Consider the following 25,080-nt stretch of genomic DNA (forward strand, 5'->3'; position numbering starts at 1 on the left):
TACAATCCCTATCAAATTTCAAAGACAACTTTCACAGAACCAGAACAAAAAAACTTAAAATTTATATGGAACCACAAGAGAACCCAAATAGTCAAAGCAATCCTGAGGGAAAAAAAGCCAGAGGTATAACACACCCTGATTTCAAATTATATTACAGAGTTATACTAATCAAAAGAGCATGGTATTGGCAGACACATAGATCAGTGAAACAGAATTGAGGGCCCAGAAATAAACCTAGATATATATATGAACAACTTATAACAAAGGAGCAAAATACACACAAGGAGAAACGATAGTCTCTTTAATAAATGATTGGGAAAGCTGGACAGCCATGTTCAAAAGAATGGAAATGGACCACTATCCCATACTACACAAAAAATTTAACTCAAAGTGAATTAAAGACTTGAATGTAAGACCTGTAACCATAAAGCTCCTAGAAGAAAACTTAGGCAGTACACTATGACATTGATCTAGCAATATCATTCTGGGTATGTCTTCTCTGGCAAGGAAAACAAAAGCAAAAATAAATAAATGGGACTACAAACTGAAAAGCTTGTGCACAGCAAAGAAAACCATCAACAAAATGAATCGACAACCTAATTAAAAGATATTTGGGAAAAGATATTTGCAAATCATATCTGAAAGGGACTTGATAGCCTAAATATATAAATAACACATACCAAAAACATTTTTTTAATGGGTAGAGAAACTGCATAGATATTTTTCCAAAGAAGACATACAGGTGGCCAACCCTACAGATGCTGGACATCACAAATTTTTAGGGAAACTCAAATCAAAACCACAATGAGGGCTTCCCTGGTGGCGCAGTGGTTGAGAGTCCGCCTGCCGATGCAGGGGACGCGGGTTCATGTCCCGGTCTGGGAAGATCCTACATGCCGCGGAGCGGCTGGGCCCGTGAGCCATGGCCGCTGAGCCTGTGCGTCCGGAGCCTGTGCTCCGCAACGGGAGGGGCCACGGCAGTGAGAGGCCCGCGTACCGCAAAAAAAAAAAAAAAAAAAAAAAAAAACAAAAAAAACCACAATGAAATATCCCCTTACCCCCTTTAGAATGACTATTATCAAAAAGGCCAGAAATAACAGTGTTGGAGAAGATGTGGAGAAAAGTTAATCCTCATACACTGCTGGTGGGAATGTAAATTGGTGCAGCCGCTATAAAAAACACTGTGGAGTTTCCTCACAAAATTTAGAGCCACCATGTTACCCAGCTCTTTCACTTCTGGTTATTTATCCAAATAACACAAGAACACAAATTCAAAAAAAATATGCACTCTTACGTTCATTGCAGCACTATTTACAATAGCCAAGATGTGAAAACAACCTAAGTGGGTGACAGATGAATGGATAAAATAGATGTGGTATATATACACAATGTAACACTACTCAGCCATAAGAAAGATGAAATCTTGCCATTTGTGACAACATGGATAGGCCTCAGGCTAAATGAAGTAAGTCAGATGAAGAAAGATAAATACCACATGATTTCACTCATAAGTGAAATTTGTTCTTAAAAAAAAAAAAAAACCAAAACAAAAACAGATACCGAGAACAAAGTAGTGGTTACCAGAGGAAAAGGTGGTAGGGGGAAGGTGAATGGGTAAAGGGGGTCAACTGTATGGGAAGGGATGGAGACTAAATCGTTGGTGGTGAGCACATTGTAATTTATACAGAGGTTAAAATATAATATCGTGCACATGAAACTTATATAATGTTATAAACCAAAAAAATCTGAAAACAAAAATAAACTAATGCTTTTGACCATGTTAGATTGTGGTCATTGTGATTTTGCGTGTTTAGGCACATGGCTATTTAAGTCAATTAGTCAACTCATGGACTATGCCATGAGTATGCAGTAAGCTATTTTATCTGAGAATGATTTTTCATGTACTTATCATAACAGTAATTGCACATGCTATTTCAATATCTTAATGATTCTAATTTATGTATCCTGTAATATACTATATTACATATATATACTATATATTATATAGTATACTATTATACCACTATATATACTATACTAATTGCTTTGATTTGTGATTAGATACTATGATAATCCTGTTTTTTGAAAATTGGGTCTGTTGGCATAGTATAATGTAAAAAATTTTTTTATTCATGTTTTTCCCCAGAAACTAAAGAGTTTATGACCAAGACCAAAAACAAACTGCAAATGAAATATAATACATATTTTCAATAAATATAACTTGTACTTTGTAATATAACCATAGAAGTTATACCAATTCAGCAGCCTATGTGTCTAATAAAGTAACTGTTTAGCATTATCACTGTCTTTTGAAACATTGTATGTATGCCAGTAAACATTGTCAACTCTTTCATCAATGCAAAAGGTTATATAACTGTAGCTTTAAACAGAATTTATGCAAGGAAACTATGAAAATCCTCTGATCCGACTCCTGGTTGATTTGTCCTCTGTACAAGATGCAGTCCCAATATCCCGGTTTTATTCCCACATTTTCTTTTAGTTCCTCTCCCTCTCTTCCCATCCATAATCTCTCTCAAGATAAAGATATTGCAAACATGGAAGAGTGAACACTAGTTATTAAAGTTTTATCTACTAAGCAGGATAAGGTTATACAGAAGGGTATATTTTTAGGTGAGGTGATAAAGGGAAGATCTCTCTGAAGAGGTGAGAGGTTAAGAGACATGTAACTAAGGAGGAATACTATGGGAGTGTCCTAGAGTAGACTATTTTCAGCACTCTGAAGAACAAATGCAACGACTCTAATGACAGGGCATGCCTTGTCTGTTTACGGAGCTGCAAGATGGCTGGTTAGTCTGGAGAAAAGTAACCCAGTGGGAGAGTTAAAGGATGAGAAACTAGATTACGTAGGGTGCAGTAGTCAATAGGAAGGACTTTTTATTCCCAGTGTGCTGGAAGTTTGGGAGGCAGGACTAAGGAGGAGAATAACATGATCTAATTGACATTTGAAAAGATGCATTCTGGTTGTGTGAAAAACTGATTGATTGTAAAGAACTGAAGTGGGAGCATGGAGATCAATTAAAAGGTTATTGCTCAAGCCTGCATGAGATGCTTTGGGTGGCTAGGTTGGTAGGATATGACATGTGGAGAAAGAATTAGATTTAAAATTTATTGTAAAATTTAATGAAACAAGATTTGCTAATAGGCTATGCTAAGACATGAGAAAAAGATGACAATAACTCCAAGTTTTGAGGTGTGAGCAGCTTGAAAAATGACAGTGCCATTTACTGAGTTAGGAAACACTGGGAAAGTACATACAGGTTAAGTTCATGATGTCTCTTCAACATCCAAGACAGTTAGATGTATGATTGCAGGGAGTGCAGGGAGGAGACTTCCACATTAGATGTTTGAGGGATAGCAACATATCTGGGGTAGACTGAGGAGATATTGCAACAAGGGCCTTAAATGGAGAAAGGAGAGAAGAGAAAGGAGGTGCGGACTGAATTCTGGGAGATGCTGAACTTAATAGGTGGGGGGTGTCTTAAAGATGGGAAGGGCTTATCAGGGAAGGATGAGAATAAAATCTCAGTGAGATATGAGAAAAATCAAAAGCATTTTGTATCCCAGTGTTTCAATATTCATTTCACCCTTACAGCCACTCTGGATGAGAGAATAGATAACTATTTTATTTTTACCTATTGGGTAAATACTTGAGATTCAGAAAGGTTAGACATATCCATTATTATAAAGTTAGTAAGTAGTAAAAACATGCCAAGAACAACATGTCTTCTGAGGCCTAGACCAAAAACCTCAACTGAAAAGAAAAATGTCTTAAAATAAAATTTAAAATCTTATGAGCAGTTTTTTTTTAAACAGAGAAAATTATTTTATCAGCAGACCTCAGTAAAAGCTTAAATTTATAGCCTTTGAAGAAAGTACTTAAATTTTATCGATGACAGATGCCTTTCCCAGAAGGGAGAAGGAAGCCTATAGCTCATCTTTTTACTCCAGGGCCAATGTGTCTGAAACATTCCAGTGTAAAAAGTGGCTGTCCTATAATATAAACTAGCATAATTAATAGAGTAGACAAAAGCAGGATTACTTCTTTCATAGAGGAAATTCCACAGGGGCCTAGAAGACAGAATAGTAATGTTAAATATTTCTTAAAGTATGTGTAGGTCAATAGATTTCCCAACATATATATCCAGATTTGATAAAAATCAAAAGGAGAATTTAACTACCAAACAAAATCAACTAAAAAAAGAGTAAAATTAAGTAACATTTTTTTCTTGGCATCATTAGTCTCTTCTAAAATATCAAAATATGAAAAATAGAGTTCTCTTTTATTATGGTTTTGAATTATATTTAAAATTTAATCAGATACTTAATTCTTTAATATGAAAAATGGGACAATTAGAAATAATTCACTACCACTTATCTGCAAATCTGTTAGTGTTGTTTCATATTTTGTATTATTATGCCTATAATGTTTATATTTTTAAAATATAACTTTGATTTTTCTATAATTAAATGAATATGGTATTTACACCACTGTTTCAAAGTTCATGCATTCCTGACTTTATCTTAGATTGTCTGCATTCTGCTAAGGAGAACAAAAAATGCTGCTGTACTTAGTTTCTGCAGTTTTAGAATTTCTAAACGTTGTGTCAGTATTTGAGCAAAAATGACTTGTTTTTTGTAGGCAACACATTTATTCTTTCAACAGCTGTAAAACTGGGTTCATTTTCTCTGTGCTTTGAATGGTATATATGAGAAGCCCAAATCTAGTGTTTGAGATTTTTTTTTTCCTCCAGCTGGGATGTCTCTACAATTTCTTTTTCTTTAAAGGTCAAAAAATTAGCTCTATATGTCAGAGTTTTTAGACCTCAATTAATTTTTTTTGTTATAGAAAGTGCTATTTCCCACTGTAAATGAAAATGTTTCTTCATTAGAGGCAAATACTTCTAGCAGCTTAGGGTTTAATCCTTCCTGATTCCTAATATATTACTTCTACAATTTGTCAGTACCCCAAATCCTTATACTGTATTGGTATTTTCTGTCTTTGCTAGCTGTCTTATTTAAATTGTTATTTTATTCTGAATTCTTTGTAATTTTTATTAAGATGTCCTGGGTAGCACTTCTGGAAATGTGTTGCAAGTACATAGTTCAGAGTGAATTAGGTTACAGCATATCCTTCTAAAATTAGGTATTAAAAAGTCAGTAGGGTCATCATTGGACAAAGTGTACACCAGTGGTCAATCAATAAATATCATGTTAAGGGTTTCCCTGGTGGCGCAGTGGTTGAGAGTCCGCCTGCCGATGCGGGGGACACGGGTTCGTGTCCCGGTCGGGAAGGATCCCACATGCCGCGGAGCAGCTAGGCCCGTGAGCCATGGCCGCTGAGCCTGCACGTCCGGAGCCTGTGCTCCGCAACAGGAGAGGCCACAACGGTGGGAGGCCCACGTACCGCAGAGGAAAAAAAAAAAAAATCATGTTAAGCTTCAAATTTAGTGAGCAAAGAAAAAAACAGGGTTTTCGTTCCTGGTTATTGTTGCACTATTTCCAAGAATAACTAATTTACATATCTAAACATGCACATGGAAAACAATTGTGAATTTCTACAATATTCCCAATTTTGGAAAGGAAAGTAAATAATTGTAATTCTCTTTTGCTGTCTTACAACAGTATGAGTTTAAGTTATGTATGTGTGCTAGCATGTGTGTGTGAACACTTATCTATGCATACTCAGTGAAAATGGGATATGGACAGTGGAACCTTGGGGAAAAAACTAAATTAAATTACTTCCAGAACCATCGGCTCCAGATCCCTAAATTGAGTAAGCAGAGCAAGTTCATAACACAGGTGAAATTCTCACAGATACAGCTTCTACTAAAGTGTAAAAAAACTAGAATATATAATCATAGTTTTTTATTACCTTTTCTCTATAAATTAATTGGTTCCTTTAGGATCATTTTGTGTGTGTATGTTTGTATTGTCTTCATTCTTCCTTTGTTCTGGTAACCCTAAATATTTCTACATCAGATTAGTCAATTATAATCGATAGCATCTCTCTTTTTTTTTTCTTTTTTTTACTATAATTGAACTCTATCCTGGATGAATGGGAAGGAGTATAAGCTTGAAGGCTTCCTCATAACGTTCAGACAGGCTGCCCACACATCAGATTCCAGATGAAGAAAAATCCTATAACCCTCACTCACAGAACCTCAAGCTCGTAATATTTAGGTTGATCATGTTCATGAGAAGGTATTTTTACAGATTCAACCATTATTGCTAGTATAGGTACCAGACACTATTTGCTTTATGTAAAGGAGTTATGGAATTGATGAGACTGAACCTTACAACATATCTATAGGAAGTTCATTTATTCTCTCAATGCTATGGTGAATGAAACTGTTTTAATTTTCTTTTCAGGTTGTTTATTGCTAGCATGTAGAAACAATTTTGTATTGATTTTCACCATGAAACATTCCTCAAATTGTTTCAGTTCTTAGTTTTGTTGTGAATTCCTTTGGATTTCCTACATCAAGAATCATGCAGTTTGACAATAAAGACAGGATTACTTATTTTCTCAAGCAGGTAACATTAATTTCTTTCTTAATTTCTCTCTTTTTGATTTCCTTCCTTATTTCATTTGATCAAATTTCTAGGACACTGTAGAGTTTCTCAGAAGTAGTGAAAAGTCTTCAAGAAAACGCATTCAAGTTTTTACCATTAAGTTTCATGTAAACTGTATGTTTATGGTAGGTTTTTTTCTTTATTGGGTTTAGGGAGTTGATTTCTAGTCTTCATTTGGTGAGAATGTTTATCATTAATGGATGTGGATTTTGTCAATTTCTTTTGTTGCATCTATTGAAATGATTGTGTGGTTTTTATGTTTATCCTATTAATGTAAAGTATTGCATTAATTTTCAGATGTTAATTTGCATTCCTGGACTAAACTGTTTGATCATGCTGTTTAACCTTTTATATATTACTGAATTATTTGTTCTTACTTTGAGAATACTTGTGTCCATGCTCATGAGATACTGATTAATAATTTGTGTAATATCTTTGTCTAGTTTTTGGTATCAGATTAATACTGGCTTTGAGGAATGAATTGGAAAACATTTTCCTCCTCAATTTTCTAAAGAATATGTGAAGGATTCTGTTTGTGCTTTCGGTAGAACTCAACAGAAAGACCATCTGCTTTCAGCCTTCTGTAAAAAAAAAAACAAAAAATAAACAAAAACAAAAAATTGATTCTTTTTACTTTTAATAGGTCTATTTAAGTTCTTTCATCAGTTTTGTAATTTGCATTGTTCTATATTTCTTTCATCTACTTTCTTTCATCTAATTTTTTGGCAAAATGTTATTGACAAAAATCCTCCAATTTATGTAACATTAGTACTGATACCCCCCACCCCTCAATTCCTGATTTTGGCATTTGCTTCATTTGCCTTATTTACTTGGTAAGCAGAGAATTTGTTGAATCTCTCACTACTTCATTATATAAATCAGCTTAACTATGTAACATTTTAAAAGTTTTATGATAGTGGTATAAGATTCAGTGAAGGAATGTAGGGCAGATGACTATCTCAATGCTGGTAGTACATAGAGTAGGGGTAAATCTTAACCAGATGGGTATATAGTATGAGGAGAAGTAAAGACCAGAGAAGAGGTCTCTAAAGTAGATTGAGAAAATACATATAACCTTGGGTAACGTATTTATTTAAAACTAAGCAATTTTTCCCCAAAGTTCATTCCCACTGCTGGTGGGGGAAAATAGGCTTAAAGTTAATTCACTATCATCCAACTAAAATAACACCGTATATTTATAAATAAATACCACTTTAATCAATTTAAAATCTAATCTGTCTCTATAAAAAGACTGTTCATCAACACTGAATGGTGTTCAGGCCATTTCTTATGCCAAGGATACAAGGATAAAATTACATATTCTCATTGCACTGGTCCTGGGTTCCCCTTGTATATATTGCCTCTTTATGCTATCTTTTAATTGAAAAACCTTTTGAGATATTAACTTTAAACATCAGCCCCTGTATCCAATACACTGATTTCTGAAGTATCCAGAGTTGGTGCACCTCATGAAAAGGTATCTTAGTCATTAAAAAAGAAACCACTAGGATCTGAACTTTATCTGAACTTAGATCCCATTAGCACTACTAATAATTTGAGTCTCTATTCTGGCCCTTGGCTTAGGCTTTCACTTGCCATTTATACTAGTAGAGTATGTTACTCTTTCTCACATTTGTGCAACCAGGTTAGCTGACCTCCAATCCAGATACCTGCTACAACATACACTGGGTTTATGCAAGTTTTCTGAATTCTTTCTAAACCATACGACAAAGAGTGAGTTTCATCACTTCTATTCAACATAGTATTAAGAAGTGTTAGGCAGTGCAACTAGGCAAGTAAAAGGCATCCAAATTGGAAAGGAAGAAGTAAAACTCACTATTTGCAGATGATATTATATATAGAAAACTCTAAAGACTCCATCAAAAGACTCATAACTAATAAAATAATTCAGTAAAGACAGGTGGTAGCCAAAATGGTGGAGAAAGACACTGAACTCATCTCCTCCCACAGACACATCAAAATTACAACTACTTACAAAGCAATTATCTATGATAATAACCTGAAGACTAACAGAAAAGACCTTTCACAATCATACATGAAGAAGGAACCACAGTGATATGGGTAAGGGGCAGAGACACAATATAGTCAGGTCCTACAACCCCAGGGTAAGCAACCCACAGAGAGGAGGAATATCACAATTGTAGAGGTCCTCCTCAAAGAGTGAGGTGTCCGAGTTCCACATCAGGCTCGCCCTGTTCTGGGAAGATGTGCTCTCAGAAAGTCTGGCTTTGAAAACCAGTGGAGCTTATGTTTGGGAGAGCAGGCAGGCAATAGGAAAGAGAGAGACTGCTTTTAAAGGATATGCACAAAATCTCATACACTCTGTGTCCTGGCAGAGATGGAGTAGTTTAAAATGAGCCTAGGTTAGATTCATTTCATCTTGGAGGGCCTCCTGGAGAGGCAGGAGGCAACTGGGAATCCCTCTGGGAACAGAGATACTAGTGGCAGCCATTTTGAGAAACTCATTCTACTACTATAACAGTGGTTCTGGTAAGTGCCATTCTGGAATCCTCCCTCTACTTTCTTAGCTCTGGAGGCTCATTCATCACTAGTGTTGGTATCAGCCCTAAAACTCCTGAGCCATGCAGACAGCCACACAAGGACCTGACATCAGCAGGCTGGCACCAGCCTTGAGCCACCTGGGCTGTGTAGCCAGCTAAACAGGGATCTGGCTCTGCCCTCCAGTGGGCCAGCAGCCACCCCGGGACTCCCTGTAATGTACAGCCAGCCATGTGAGAAGCCTACCCTGCACTCCCAGAGGGCTCTCTGCCACCACACAAGGCACAGACTTACAGCCATCTGGGCTTGGAACCAGTTCTGCCTACCAGTTCACCCACAGTAGTCAGTCCACCACAACTGAGGGGTGCACAAGCCCACATATGGGGCATCCCTAGAGCAAACGGCTCTGGTGACCAGAGGGGAGTGTGCTGCTGGGCCCTTTGGACATCTCCTACATAAGGCCAATTCTCCAAGATTGGGAAATGTAACCAATCTACTTAACATATACAAATAAATACAGAGAATTAGGCAAAATGAGCAAACAATGTTCCAAATTAAGGAAAAGATAAAACCTCAGGTAACGAATTAAGTGGAGGAAAGCAATCTATCTGATAAAGAGTTCAGGGTAATCATCACAAAGATGCTCACTGAACTCAGGAGAAGAATGGGTGAAAACAGTGAGAATTTTTAACAGAGTTAGAAAATATAAAGAACTGCCAAACAGAGCTGAAGAACTGAAATAAAAAATACACTAAGAGGAATCAGTGGTAGATTAGATGATACAGAGAAACTGGTTAGTGATCTGGAAGACACAATCTGTTCACTCAGCTTGTTCACTCAAGCAGAACAGAAAAGAACTTTAAAAAATGAAGATAGTTTAAGAGACATCTGGGACAACATCAAGCCTAATAGCATTTGTATTATAGGAGGAAAGAGAAGAGAGAGAGAAAGGGGCAGAGAACTTATCTGAAGAAATAATAGCTGAAAAATTCCCAAACCTGAAGAAAAAGACATCCAAGTCCAAGAAGCAGAGAGTCCCAAACAACACGAATCCAAATTAGGCCACACCAAGACACATTGTAATTAAAATGCCAAAAATTAGAATCTTAAAAGCAAGAGTAAAATAATCAGTTAAATATAAGGGAACTCCCATAAGGCTACTAGCTGACTTTTCAGCAGAAACTTTGCAGGTCAGAAAGGGGTGGCACAATATATTCAAAGTGATGAAAGGGAAAATGCTACAACCAAGAATATTCTACCCACCAAGGTTATTATTCAGATTTGAAGTAGAGATAAACAGTTTTATGGATAAGCAAAGGCTAAAAGAGTTTAGCACTACTAAAATGGCCTTACAAGAAATGATAAAAGGATTTCTCTAAGTGGAAAAAATTTACATCTAGAAATATGAAAGTTATAAAAAGCAATCTCACTGGTAAAGACAAACATGCAGTAAAGGTGGAAGACCAACTAATTATAAAACTAATAGGAAGGTTAAAGGACAAAAGTATTACAATTATCTATATTTCCACTGAGTACATAAGGAATGCACATACACAAAAAGATGTAAAATACGACATCAAAAAACAGACTTGGGAGGAGTAAAAATGTAAGGTGGTTAGAATGTGTTCAAACTTGAAATCATTAACTTAAAATAATCATATCTATTTTTTTGTACACATACCTCATGATAACCACCATCCAAAACCTATAATAGATACGTACACACAACAAGAGAAAGGAATCCAAATGTAACACTAAAGGTAGCCATTAAATCACAAGAACAAAAGAAGAAACAAAACCTACAAAAACCCCTCAGAAAATAATGAACAAAATGGCAATAAGTATATACTCTCAATAAATAAACATAAATGGATTAAGTCTAATCAAAGGATAGTGACTGGCTGAATAAAAAAGACCCATATATATGCTGCCTTAAGAGAATCACTTCAGATCTAAAGACGCACAGACTGAAAGAGAGTGGATAAAAAGAGGTATTGCATGCCAAAGGAAATGAAAACTGGGTAGCAAAACTTCTATAAAAATATTCTTTAAAACAAAGGCTCATAAAGGACAAAGGATATTACATAATGATAAAGGATCAATACAACAAGAAGATATGACAATTATAAATATGTAATGCACCCACATAGGAACATCTACATACATAAAGCAAATATGAACATAAAGGGAGAAATTGACAATACAGTGATAGTAAGGGGTTTTAACATCTTACTTACATCAATGGACAGATCATGCAGACAAAAAAGAAATCAGTGAGGAAACATTGGCCTTAAATGAGGTAGTAGGTCAGATATAAATATACAATTAATAGGTAAAATTAATACATATATTTCACCAAAGACAGGAGAATACACATTATGTTCAAGTGCACATGGAACATTATTCAGGATAGATCATATGTTAGGCTACAAAATATGTCTCAATAAATTTAAGAAGATTGAAATGTCAAGCATATCTTCTAACCACAACAGTATTAGATTACATATTAACTACATGGATAAAAACTGCAAAGAACACAAACATATGGTATCTAAACAACATGCTACCAAAGAACCAATGGGTCACTGAAGAAACAAAAATTAATAAATACCTGGAGACAAATGAAGAAAAAACCACAACAATCCAAAACCTATGGGACACAGCAAAAGCAGTTCTAAGAGGGAGGTTTATAGTGATACAAGCATACCTCAGGAAACAAAAATCTGAAACTATTTTACCTCTAAAGAAACTAGAAAAAAGACAAATAAAACCCAATGTTAGAAGAAGGAAAGAAATATCAGAGTGGAAATAAGAGACTTAATAAAATAGAGAAAAAATTAAAACTAAGAACTGTTACTTTGGGAAAATTAATAAAGCTTTATCAAAACCCATTAAGAAAAAAGAGGTTTAACTAAAATCAGAAATAAGTTACAACACTACAGAAAAACAAATGATAAGAGATTACTAAGAACAATTATATGCTAATTAAATGAACAACCTAGAAGAAATAGATACATTCCTAGAAACATAAAATCTCCCAAAAGTGAATCAGGAAGAAATAGTAAATATAAACAAATTTACCAGTAATGAAATTGAACCAGTTAAAAGAAACAAACAAAAAAACTCCCAAACCAAAGTCCAGGACCAGATGACTTCCCAGGTGAATTCTACAAAACATTTAAGGAAACGTTAATACCTGTCTCTCTCAAACTATTCCAAAATAATCTAAGAAGGAATCCTTCCAAACTCATTCTACTAGGACAGCATAATGCTCATCCCAAAACCAGAACCACCCACCCACACAAATTACACGCCAATATCTCTGATGAACAGAGATGCAAAAATCTTCAACAAAATATTAGTAAACTGAATTCAACAATACATTAAAAGGATCATCCACACCATGTTCAAGTAGAATTTATCCCAGAGAGACAAGGAAGGTTCAATATGTGCAAATCAACCTGATATACCACATTCACAAACTGAATAAAATTTATATGATCATCTCAATAGATGCAGAAAAAGTTTGAAAAAATACTTCATTTATGGTAAGAACTCTCAACAAGGTGGGTGTAGAGGAAACACACCTCAGCATAACAAAAGCCACATATGTCATTCTCACAGCTCACATCACATTCAACAGTGAAAACCTGAAAGCATTTTCTCTAAGGTCAGGAACAAGACAAGGACGGCCATTCTTGCCACTTTTATTCAACATAGTATTGGAAGTCTTAGCCATAGCAACTCGGCAAGGAAAAGACATAAAATGCATCCTAGGAGAAAGAAATAAAAATTGGAAAAGGGAAGTAAAACTGTAATCTGTGAACAACATGATTTTATATATATAGAAAACCCTAAAGTCTCCATCCCAAAACTGCTAGAACTCAAATTCAGTAAAGTTGCAGAGTACAAAGTTAATAATGCAAAAATCTGTTGCATTTTATATACTAACAACAAACTATCAGAGAAATTGAGAAAACAATCCCATTTACAATTGCATCAAGAAGAATAAAATACCTAGGAATAAATCTAACCAAAGAGGTAAAATACTTGTACTTGGAAAACTGATACTGGTGAAAGAAATTAGAGATGACACAAACAAATGTAAAGATATACTGTACTCATGGATTAAAAGAATACGGGTAAGATGACCATACTCCTCAAGGCAATCTACAAATTCAGTGCAATCCCTATCAAAATACCAAAGGCATTTCTCACAGAACTAGAATTCTAAGATTTATATACAAACACAGGAGACCCCAAAAAGCCAAAGCAATCTTAAGAACAAATCTGCTCCCCAATTTCAAACTATATTAAAAATCTCCAGTAATCAAAACAGTAGGGTAGTGACAAAAAAGGAACAGAATAGAGGGTTTAGAAATAAGCCCATACTTTTATGGTCAATTAATTTACAACAAAGGAGGCAAGATTATACAATGGGGAAAAGACAGACATTTCAATTAATGGTGCTGGGAAAATGAACAGCTACATGCAAAATAATCAAGCTAGTTTCTCACAGCGTTTACAAAAATAAACTCAAAATAGATTAAAAAGATAAATGTAAGACCTGAAACCATAAAACTCCTGTAGAAAACCTAGGCAGTATGCTCTTTGACACTGATCTTAGCAATAATTTTTTTTGGATTTGTCTCCTCTGCCAAGGGACAAAAGCAAAAATAAAGACATGGGCCATGTCAAACTAGGAAGCTTTTGTACAGTAAAGGAAACTGAACAAAATTAAAAGGCCCCCTACTGAATAGAAGATATTTGTGAACAATATATTCTATAAGGGGTTAATACCCAAAATATACAAAGAACTTATACAAATAAAAGGATTAAAAAAAATGGCAGGAGACGTGAACAGTTTTCTAAAGATAACATACGGATGTCCAACAGCAACATGAAAAACATGCTCAACATCACTAATTATCAAGGAAATGTAAATCAAAACCACAATGAGAGGGCTTCCCTGGTGGCACAGTGGTTGAGAGTCTGCCTGCCGATGCAGGGGACACGGGTTCGTGCCCCGGTCCGGGAAGATCCCACATGCCACAGAGCAGCTGGGCCCGTGAGCAATGGCCGCTGAGCCTGCACGTCCAACAAGTGTTGGCAAGGAGGTATAGAAAAAGGTACCATCACATACTGTTTGTGGTATTGTAAATTGGTGCAGCCACTATAAAAAACAGTAAGGTGTTTCCTCAAAAAAACTAAAAATAGACCTAACATATAATCTAGCAATTTCACTTATGGGTATTTACCCCAAGAAGACAAAAACATTAATTCAAAAAGATATGCACATGCAAATGTTTATTGTGGCTTTATTTACAATAGCCAAGTTATGGAAGCAACCTGTGTTCATCTACAGATGAATGGATATATATATGCAATGGAATACATTCAGTCATAAAAAAAGAATGAAATCTTGCCATTTGTGGCAACACGGATGGACCGCAAAGGTATTATGCTATGTAAAATAAGTCAGAAAGACAAATACCAAATGATCTCAGTTATATGTAGAATATAAAACAAAAACAAAACAACCAAGCTCATAGATACTGAGAACAGCTTGGTCATTGGAAAGGGATGGGGGTAGAAGAAATGGGTGAAGGGGGTCAAAAGGTACAAACTTCCAGTCATAAAATGTCATGGGAATATAATGTACAATATGGTGACTACAGTTAATAATACCATAGTGCATATTTGAAAGTTGCTAAGAAAGTTGATCTTAAAGTTCTCATCACAAGAAAAAAAGTGTAACTATGTAAGGTGATGTTACCTGGCCTTAGTGATCATATCAAAGTGTATACAAATATTGAATCATTATATTGTACACATAAAATGTAATGTTATGTCATTTATAACTTAATTTGAAATTTAAAATATTAAAATATTAAAAAAATAGGGTGAGTTTGGGGAGGGTAGAAGGTTCTTATTTCTGATTGCTTATCTCCCTAAACATACTAGGTCACTTTCTAAACATGACATACAGCCAGTTCAAGTGATTTACTTCTACACATGCTTTGCCATCATTTTTAGTTTTTATTATCAACATAACATACATATATTGGTTCATCATTTCCCTGAAGAGTTTTAAAGGTCTAGTAGGGGAAGCATTCACTCTTTTGAAATTTTACCTTAGTCTACATCATGTACTATGATCCCTCGATATCCAGGAGGGATTTGTTCTAGGACCCCCCACACCAGATATCAAAATCCACAGATGCTCTAGTCCCTTGTATAAAATGGTTTCTCTAGGTTATTTATAATACCTAATACAATGTAAATGCTAGGTAAATGGTCCAGTGTGCAGCAAATTCAAATTTTGCTTTTTGGAACTTTCTAGAATTTTAAAAAATATTTTCAATCAGTGGTTGCTTGAATTCATGGGTGCAGAGCCCACAGGTATGAAGGGTTGACTGTATCTGTATTTGACCACTTCCTTCTCCCTGGGGCTTATCCTTAGTAGGTGGGCATTAGTTTCCTCAAGGGAAATAAGATTTACCTTCTCCTCAGTTCTCAATTTCATTCCCTACTTAAAAAAAAAAAAAAGGTTAATTTTCTTCCTTTTATTTGAGGTGCAACTGGCATAATTTTCCCTGGAACACTAAGATAAAAGTTCTAAATGAGGGCAAAGCTCTCAGAGAAATAAAAACAAAATATTCCCAGAGAAAAACATCAGTTTAGAGGTATTTCAAAATATTCTTATTTAAAAAAAACCTAACCATTGTATGAAATACAAATCACCATTTTTTGAGAGCTTATTCTTAGCCACACTCTAATAGAGGGATTTACATAAACTTTAATTTCCATTCTCAGGTAAAACATTAATTCTTAAACATTCTTAGTAAATTTGTAGCTATGCTATTATGGAATATACAATCAAAGTTTATGCACCTATTCACTATTAAAGATGAAAGCTACCGTGGTACACAACACACACGCACCCACCCCAAGGGCAAGAACCATTTTCCAGAAGTTAATGGTCAGATTTTTTTTTTTTTTTTTTTTGCAGTACGCGGGCCTCTCACTGCTGTGGCCTCTCCCGTTTCGGAGCACAGGCTTGGGACGCGCAGGCTCAACGGCCATGTCTCACGGGCCTAGCCACTCCGCGGCATGTGGGATCTTCCCAGACCGGGGCACGAACCCACGTCCCCTGCATCGGCAGGCGGACTCTCAACCACTGCGCCACCAGGGAAGCCCTGGTCAGATGTTTTAACAATAAAGTAGAATTCAAAAGGGAGATTATATTATTTCACAAAGTGTTCTGAATATTTGGCAAAGGGTAATACATTTTCCCCCTTAAGTCATTGCTTTTCTACTGTACTTTTGCAAGTAACTTCATCTTCATGTATAATCTAGAGCTGATTGGAGCTGTTATGACCTTCTCTCATGTACTTTGAATCTACTGAGATTTGAGTTATAGACAAAAAGATTGAATTGTATTTAATACATGGGAATTTATATGTAACCTAAATCCTAAAGATCAGTGCTCACTGACTGAGAAAATCATAGGGCATTGTTGCTTTAGTAAGAGTGACTTCCAGGGAGTGCTGGAGAAAAAAAGAGGTCCAATGAATTAGGCATTGAAGGTGTTCAGAGAATCAGCAAATCTGATGGTGGTTTGAAGGGAAGCAGGGAGATCGGGAAGTAACTAAAGAGTCATTTCTTTTCCTTTCAGGTAAATGAATGGTTTCCTTATGACATATTTGTATAGTGAAGAAATGGAACCATGTATACAATGAAGATCAAATAAAGAAATGTGAAAAGTAAACCGGTAGAAAATATCCTGTGTGTTTCTATGGCAATTTTCACAAATGTAGTCAAAAGATTGTATTTTAATGTTGGTTTCCCCTACTAGAATATAGACTGCATTATATCTATCTTGTAAACTTTTATATACTTGTTGTCTAACATGGTAGTGGCAATAAATACTTGAAGAAATTTATGTAAGCTTTGTAAAGAAATATAAACAAAGGGCTAAGGACCATAAAATAAATGGATATTAATACACTTCTTTCACTAAAAGTCAAGACCAGGATGGGGAGAGTTCGGATAATTAGGGATTGTGATTGGTCTTCTTATATGTTAGGCATTTCAAAGCTGACTGCACTGTTTTCACTGTAACTTAGAATACATAAACCTGTTGAGGAAGGTTGAGAAGTTGCAAAGGTAATGTAATTTAATTTTTAAAGCAGATATAAGCAATGCAAAGTTGAGTCCAACAAGAATACATGCCTTTGAAATCAGATTAACTAATACTGTGCCAATATTAAGGGATTAGAGCATTGTTCTCTGCTTTTATAATTCACATTCATTTACTAAATCTGTTACACTGCATAATAACAATCTACTCATGTAACTGTCTTCCAGAATGGATTGGATTTCCCTCCAAAGCAGAGACCATTTTCTAGTCTTCTTTATAGACTAGTCTTCTTTATAGATCAAAAACCATAGTAATAAACACTCTTAGGAAATGCTCACATAATAAACATTTTATGTTACTAAACCAATTTGATAAGTACTAGGTAGTATTCAAATTACCTTAAACTTTTTTTTTTGAGAAATGCGAAGACTTTATTCAGAGCTTGCTATAGCCAGGGAGTCAGCCATGATCACTTGTGTTTTGGCAGAGACTCAAGGGCAGGTAGAGGAGTGGGAAAAGGGGGAAGGTGTCAGGTATGCCATGATTATTAGAGGCTGTTGACAAACATTTAAGGTAAGATACGAGTATGCCATTTTCAGTTTTCTAATTAGTTATTCCCTTCAGCTTGAAGAGTGGAATGCATTAAGTTCTTTAGGTAGTTAATATTTCCTAGTGACATCCTTGAGGCATAGGCAAGAATCTTAATATTAAATTTGTGAGGTATGCTGACTTCCCCCCACCCCCCAAGTAAAAAAATCACAGGTTATCCTTGTAGAAACTTAGATTCAAGTGTGACTTTGCAGTTGGCTTTTATCACAAACAAATGGAAAAAATTAAGTGAAAACATTTATAGAAGTGCATGTTCGAATCAGGTGGTAATAATTACAACTAGCAATTACTGAGTCTTTAAAGTCACTATGCTAATCCCATACAGTCTTACTGCATATACCTCTCTTAAGACCCTGTGAATTGGGTCCAGGTATGCTCCCTGTGTCTCCTCATTCCCCTGGGAGCAGCATCTACCCAAGACATTGTCTTAGCGTCCATAGATAACAGAAGCACAAGAGAATAAGTAAACACACTAGGATATTTAAAAGCTCTGGTTTCATCACAGGTGCTGACCCTTCTTTTGCTCTATCTTGCTGTGTGATTAAACCCAGATAGTGGGCTATACACTATGCATGGAGGTATACATTGTCCAAAGAGGTATTATTGCTGTGGGGAAGGAGAGTGACTATTTACTGAGTAATAATCCATTATACACTGGAATGCATGAAAGTATATAGTGATGGATAATACTGGACTAGAATATGGAATAGCTTTAAATGTTTTTCTGAAGGAAAGTCAAAGTGATTCCATAATTAAGTTATTTTCAATTACAGTGTGGGTATCAGGTAGGGTTCCTACAGGAAACAGATGGCATGGGGAAATTTTGTAATTTAGAAGAGTTTAATAAAGGAAAAATTTACAAGATAAAGCCAGGGTGAAGAAAACCCACAGAAATAGTGCAGTAGTTTGGAGCTGGCAAAAGCAGGGCTCTGTTAACACCCCTGGTTCTCAAGAGACAAGTAGGGGGGCCATGACTGGAACACAGTCACGAACTGTATCAAAACAACTGACTGACAGAAGCTGTGCTCTTGGATCCAGGCAGTAATCAGCCTGTGGTAACTCCATAGGTAGTAAGTCAAGTAGATAAATAACCAGACTTACCATTCTTGTTCCCTCCTATAGGCATCTGCTGCTTCCCATTGGTCAAACCTAGAAAAACTGCCATAGGATAACAGAGCCAGTCTCACTGATGAATTCCATATAGGATGGGGAATTGTTTTTAGGGGCACTAAATATATCCTGTACAGTATGGCAAATAATTTCTATTTCAATATAACTTTCAGGTGATGTATAGTTATCTCTATAATACTGCCTCCCTCATGTACTTCTAGTATACTACTATTATACTTTATATATACTACTTCTTATTGAAGGAAAGACAGAGTGGCAACTAGTAAACTCATAATTACATTAGGGCAGCTTTAGAGGCTGTTTTGTCACAGCCAGTAATGAGCTGATATACTATTAAGAATGGTCAAGATTAAAAAATTTTGTACTACTGATCTACCTGCCTGAAATTTGGGGTGTTTTTCAAAATAAGTATATACATGTATATAATATATATGTGTGTTATACTTGTGAACATTAAAACATCATGAGTTTAAGGATCTCTGACATAACAAAACATAGATCACCTGGCTGTGAATCTTATGACATTTCACTACATATTTGACCTTGAGAAAGACATTCAGATTCTCCATGTGTCATTTTCTTCGTTTGTGAGGATCTATATAAAATGGTAAGAATTAAACAAGGTAATACAGGGAAAATCTTTAGAGTGATGCTTTTACACAATAAACATTCAATAAAATTTGCTGTTATTATTGAGAATAAGTTAAGTAAGACCACAACATTTGATGAAATTTCTAACATAATTTTTAGAATAAAAATGAGGGAAAGACATGACAAAGGCATTATAAATATTATTAGATGTTTAAGAGTTCAGTATGTTAAGCAAAAATTTAAGTGTGGAGGTAATGAAAATGAGGCTTATGTATTTACTTTAAATATTACATGATTTCATTAGGCTTTCACTGATATTACAGTAATTTTCCCTCAATATCCTTTGTATTTTTTTTTTATCGTTTCATGGATTGCACTAGGTAATGCTCAATTTATGGTAACATGCCTTTATTATAGAAAATGGTATGCTTATAACTTGGATTGTGTCTGCAATGCTATTTTATGCTTTGAAAGTCCAGGAAAAAATATGATTAACCTCCTGAGGCCTTAAGAGTGGTACAATTTTGCAAGCTTCTTGTTTTGCTTATTTCCTAGTTTTCAATACATCTCTATATGTCCATCTCCATCTTTTTACCTCCACAGTGGAACTAGCCTCCAAGAAATAAAACCACCCATTTCAAGAGATTATCTCATATTGTTTCCAAGTTAGGGACCACCAACTCAAGTTCATTTTCTGAGCTGAGAGATATGGACCACCCCTTGGGTTTGACCCATGGAATGATCAACTTCAGAGGATTTTTTTATCTTCTACATATGCTCCAAAATAAGTCCACAAATATATGTCACACAATTATAACAGCCATTAAACTAGAATTATGCACAGACATATGACATAAGTTATTACTCATACCTTCTGCTTCTATATATGGAAAAGTTGCCAGTTTCTAAATTATCTACCAAGCAATGCAGAAGACCATTTATAGGAAGAGGTGACAGTATTTCGGCTTTAGTGTTTAACATATTTTAAGTACTTAATATTATACATGTGTTGGATGGAAAGGATTATTCAGAAGTTACACTATTCAGTCCCAAAGACCATCATTCTTTAGAAAATCTCCTAATTTCCTATTGCATGAAATAGACATTTTTCAAATTTCCCAGTTAGCTTTAGCAATATTTGACATGAACAAGTTCATGATGTGTTTTGCATAAATAAACTTCTCCCAAAGTTGACCCATTTTCTTACCATTTAAAAATAGAATATTCCTTTTTCATTTGTTTTTTTTTAAAGGACTATGGGTTTTCTTTTGTTCAAAATTCCCTAATAATAATCTCATGAGATATGATTACATACAAATTACATATCTTCTACACATAACTTCTGAATTGGAATTTCTAAGGGGCAAAACCTGACCTTTTAAAATATAATTTAGTTGATTTTCTTTTACAATTATACAAATATATGAAATACAATTTATGTTTGTTTTGCTTATATTTGTTCATCTTGAAAAGTTTGGCTAAGTTTATTGTAGAAGGATATTTTTATATTACTTTAATAAAACCCAACATTTTATGATTTTCATAAATTGTTTTTATAGTTTTTTGTCATCTAAGTTATAATGGGTAAAACACTTTACTCACTTGCCCTTACCTTACAGTTATTACTCCTTTCATAAAATTCCACTTATATACATAAGGCATCAAAAATAGCTTTCAGTTTTACAGTGGAATTTATACTCTTCTATTATAAAACTTCTTCAGTTTGACCTATTAATCATATTTCAATTATCAAAAATATTTTAGAAATATTTGTCTCCCTTTTCAGTTATTAGTGAGTTACACATCCATGTGTTTTGAGCTGAACTGTGTTACCCCCAAATATGTGGAAGTTCTAACTTTAGTAACTCAGAATGTGAGGGTATTTGGAAAGAGGATCTTTAATGTGGGGACTAAATTTAAAATGTTGTCTCTAGGGTGGGCTTTCACTTAAGAGGGACATAACAGTTCTGCTTAGCTTGACTAAACTTCAGACAGGTTTCTTCCTGACATTTGGCCCCTGACCTCTCTCTTTTTAGACATTAAAAAAGCTTGCAATTGTAAGTTCTTTCTCTGCCTCATTAAGATGTAAATCCTCTCTCAGCCACTAGCCGGGCTTTTTAACCTTGATATAACCTTGCTTTATAACCAAGAATGTCTTTCTCAAAGACCTGGGAGCCATCCCCTTGAAATGTAATCATTAAGAAAGACAGAGGCCCTATCTCCTAGTCTGTTGGGAGGGCAGGAACCTGACTTCAATAAGCCTCAATTAGCAAACACAGGTAGCCGGTCTACTCCACTAACATCCCCTTCAGTACTTTTCCACTAGCTCACCCTAGAGCTTAAAAATTCTCTTGTCATTTGTCTCAGCAGAGTTGAGTTCAATCTCCTTATTATAATAGTCTAGACATCTCTTGCAATATCCTTGAATAAAATTTTCTTTGGCTGTTCATCTTGTCTGGTGCAGTTTTAATTTAACAGCTCTAATCCAATTTAATTAGAATCTTTAAAAAGGGGGAAAGTTGGGCACGGAGGCAGACATGCTCACCAAGAGAATGTCACATGAAGATGAAGGTAGAGATCTGAATGATTCAGAAGCCAAGGAATGTGAAGAATTCCTAGCATACTACTCATACCAAGTTATGAGAGAGGAATGGAATAGATTTCCCCTCACAGCCTTCAGAAGGAACCAACCCTGTTTATAGCTTGATCTTGGGCTTCTAGCCTCCAGAACTGTGAAAGAAAACATTTCTTTTGCTTAAGCCACACAGTTGGTAGTATATTGTTTCGGCAGCCCTGGGAAACTAATACATCATATCATGCAGTGACAAGATTACCGATTTGTAGCCGAGAAAGCTAGTCTTGGAGACCAACTCTGCTGCTTCCTAGGTTTGGGGGCTGGGGTAAATCAATAAAGTTTCTAAGTTTCCACATCTTCACAGGCAACTGAATGACCTAACATTTTGAGAGGGGTTGGCTCATATTAGGGATAAGTAAAATAAAATAAAAAACCTTATTTCTCAATCAAAAGAATTTCTAAAGTTAAGATAGCAATAGCAAAAAGTTTCTTAAAAACAAACAAAAACACGCAACCAGAACTAAGCACTCAGCAGCAGTTTATCTTACGAGGAGAGAAAAATCTGGAATTTCAAACCCTTCACTTCTGAATTTACTACTTATTAGCATTTTCCATGGAAACCATATTGTGTTAAGTTTTACCCAAAGTACAGAACCTTAAAAGTGCCTATATATTTTCACTCCAAACTAGCTTATTTCACTGATATGTAACACCATCCCAACCTCAGTATAGATGTAGATGTCTTCTGTCATCTTCACAACCACCTCACAGAGGATGGAATCTCCAAATTCCTTAAGTAGAAACACTTTTTTTCTCTTTCCCTTTTTTTAAAGGGAGCATACGCAGAGTGGCTTAGAAAACTTACATTTCCATTATAAACCTCAGCTTTTTTACCATCAGCATGTGCCTTTTTAATACTACTTTATATTAATGTTGGTGCTTAGTAAAGTAATATGAAAGATAGTATAATACTTCTTGGGACAGTATAGTTTATAAGAGCAGAGGTTTTATAACAACAAGGCAACAATTTTATAACACCATTGTGCTTTTCTAGCCCTCACAAAGAGCTGAGGGAAAATAAACAAGGATCCATTTAATGTCCGGGTGAGTGCCAGTTTGACCAGGTTCCATGCAAATGAAAACAAAATAAAATTAAACTTAGACAAGAAAAAATAATGGCCTGTTGGAATAATCAGGTGTGGAACAATGTTTAGGGACAGAAACAAATGGTGAACTGCTTTGTTGTACTTTTCCTACTTTTTCACCCCAGGGAACACTCTTTTAAAGGTGAGTTAACGTCAGCTTAAGAATTTTGATAATGTTCTGATTAGTAGATCATATCAGTATCTGCATTCATAGATTGGGTGAACCTATTGCTTTCAGTAAAAATACTAAAAATTATCTATTGGACTAAAGATATAGGGAAGTTGTTGCACAGTAAGTGTATTTTTTATGTACTAATTTCAATCTCCTTTGTCCTAGGTTAATTAACAACAGCCTCTTAAAATAATTATCAGTCTTTTAATACATAGATCAAACTTGAGTTTGTCAAAATGCCTTGGATGTAGTAACCAAGCAGGTGATGGTGATTAAAGCAATTTCAGCTGCAGGAGGAAAAGATTCCTTTTCCTCCTCTGTCAGTGGACTACCAGCAAAGATGATATAATCTCTCTGATCCATTACTATCGCATGGGCTGGCTTCAACTATTTTGACCTTTATTTATTTACACATATTATTTGACACATGTTTTCCAAGCTCTTTATTAGACATTACAGTAAGAACATGACTAGAACATGAGTAGATCATGACTATGTGACTTGTAGAGGAGGAGTGGCTGTGGCTTAGGGTCAATAGGGAGCAGAAATGAAGTGATGACTGCCAACAAATTAATATCAAAAACAGGATTTTGTAAGGGAAGCTTCACAAGAGCATGAAGATGTCTGGATGGGAAATAGAATGGTAACAGAGAGAGCAACTATAATGTTACTGCAATAGTCCAGGCGAGAAATGATGAGAATAAGATTGTGGCAAAGGTAAAGGAAAGAATAAAGCCAGATTCAAGAGACTTGTACACCAGATGGACATAGAAGAAGAAAGTTATTAGTAAAGGATAACCTCAAAGTTTTAAATTCAACGGCTGTGTAAATAACAAAGACATTATTAACAAGGATTGGTGCCAAAACAGGTTGGAAGGGAATGCAATTTGCTCAGTATCAGAGATAATTAGTTTCAGAAACCAGTTAGATATCCAAGATCAGTAAGAAATTGCTTTTCAGATTTAAAATTTAAAAAAAGCCTGGAGATAAAAGATAACAGGAGTAGAACTTATAAAGTGGGTAGATTTTGAAGGGGACAAATGAAATATATCATTTTTTTAAAGTTATAAGAAAAAACTGAAATTACATTAGGCACTTGAAAAGATTTATCAGGAAACATAAATTTGGTCATCTCTCCATCTTTGAGAACTGTTTGGCAGAGCTGCAAGTACACTCACACATTTCTTTCTAGTACTCTATAATTGAGTTGATTTTTTTCCCCCATAAACACCCCCTCACTGAATACAGAGAAAAAGAAGCAAAGAAATAAAAGCATAAAGCAAAATTTTGGTTTAATCTCACTGTTCTAGTTTTCTAGGGCTGCTGTAACAAATTACCACATATTTAGTGGATTAAAAGAACACAAACTTTCTTACCTTTCTGTAGCTTGGACTTTTCCTGGGCTAAATCCAAGGTACTAGCGGGACTGTGTTCCTTTCTGGAGATTCTAGGGGAGAGAACTTTTAGGGTTGGTGGAGTCCCCACCTCACATCACCCTGGTCTTTCTTCTGCCGCCCACGTCCACTTTTAAAACACTTGTAATTACATTAGGCACACCTGGCTCATTCAAGCCATTCTCCCTAATTCCAGCTACAAATTA

This window comes from Delphinapterus leucas, unplaced genomic scaffold (genome assembly GCF_059928025.1).
Source record: "Delphinapterus leucas isolate spDelLeu-1000000601 "Yukka" unplaced genomic scaffold, BTC_Dleu_Yukka2 spDelLeu_asBTCV2_sq40, whole genome shotgun sequence".
NCBI classification, from domain to species: Eukaryota; Metazoa; Chordata; class Mammalia; order Artiodactyla; family Monodontidae; genus Delphinapterus; species Delphinapterus leucas.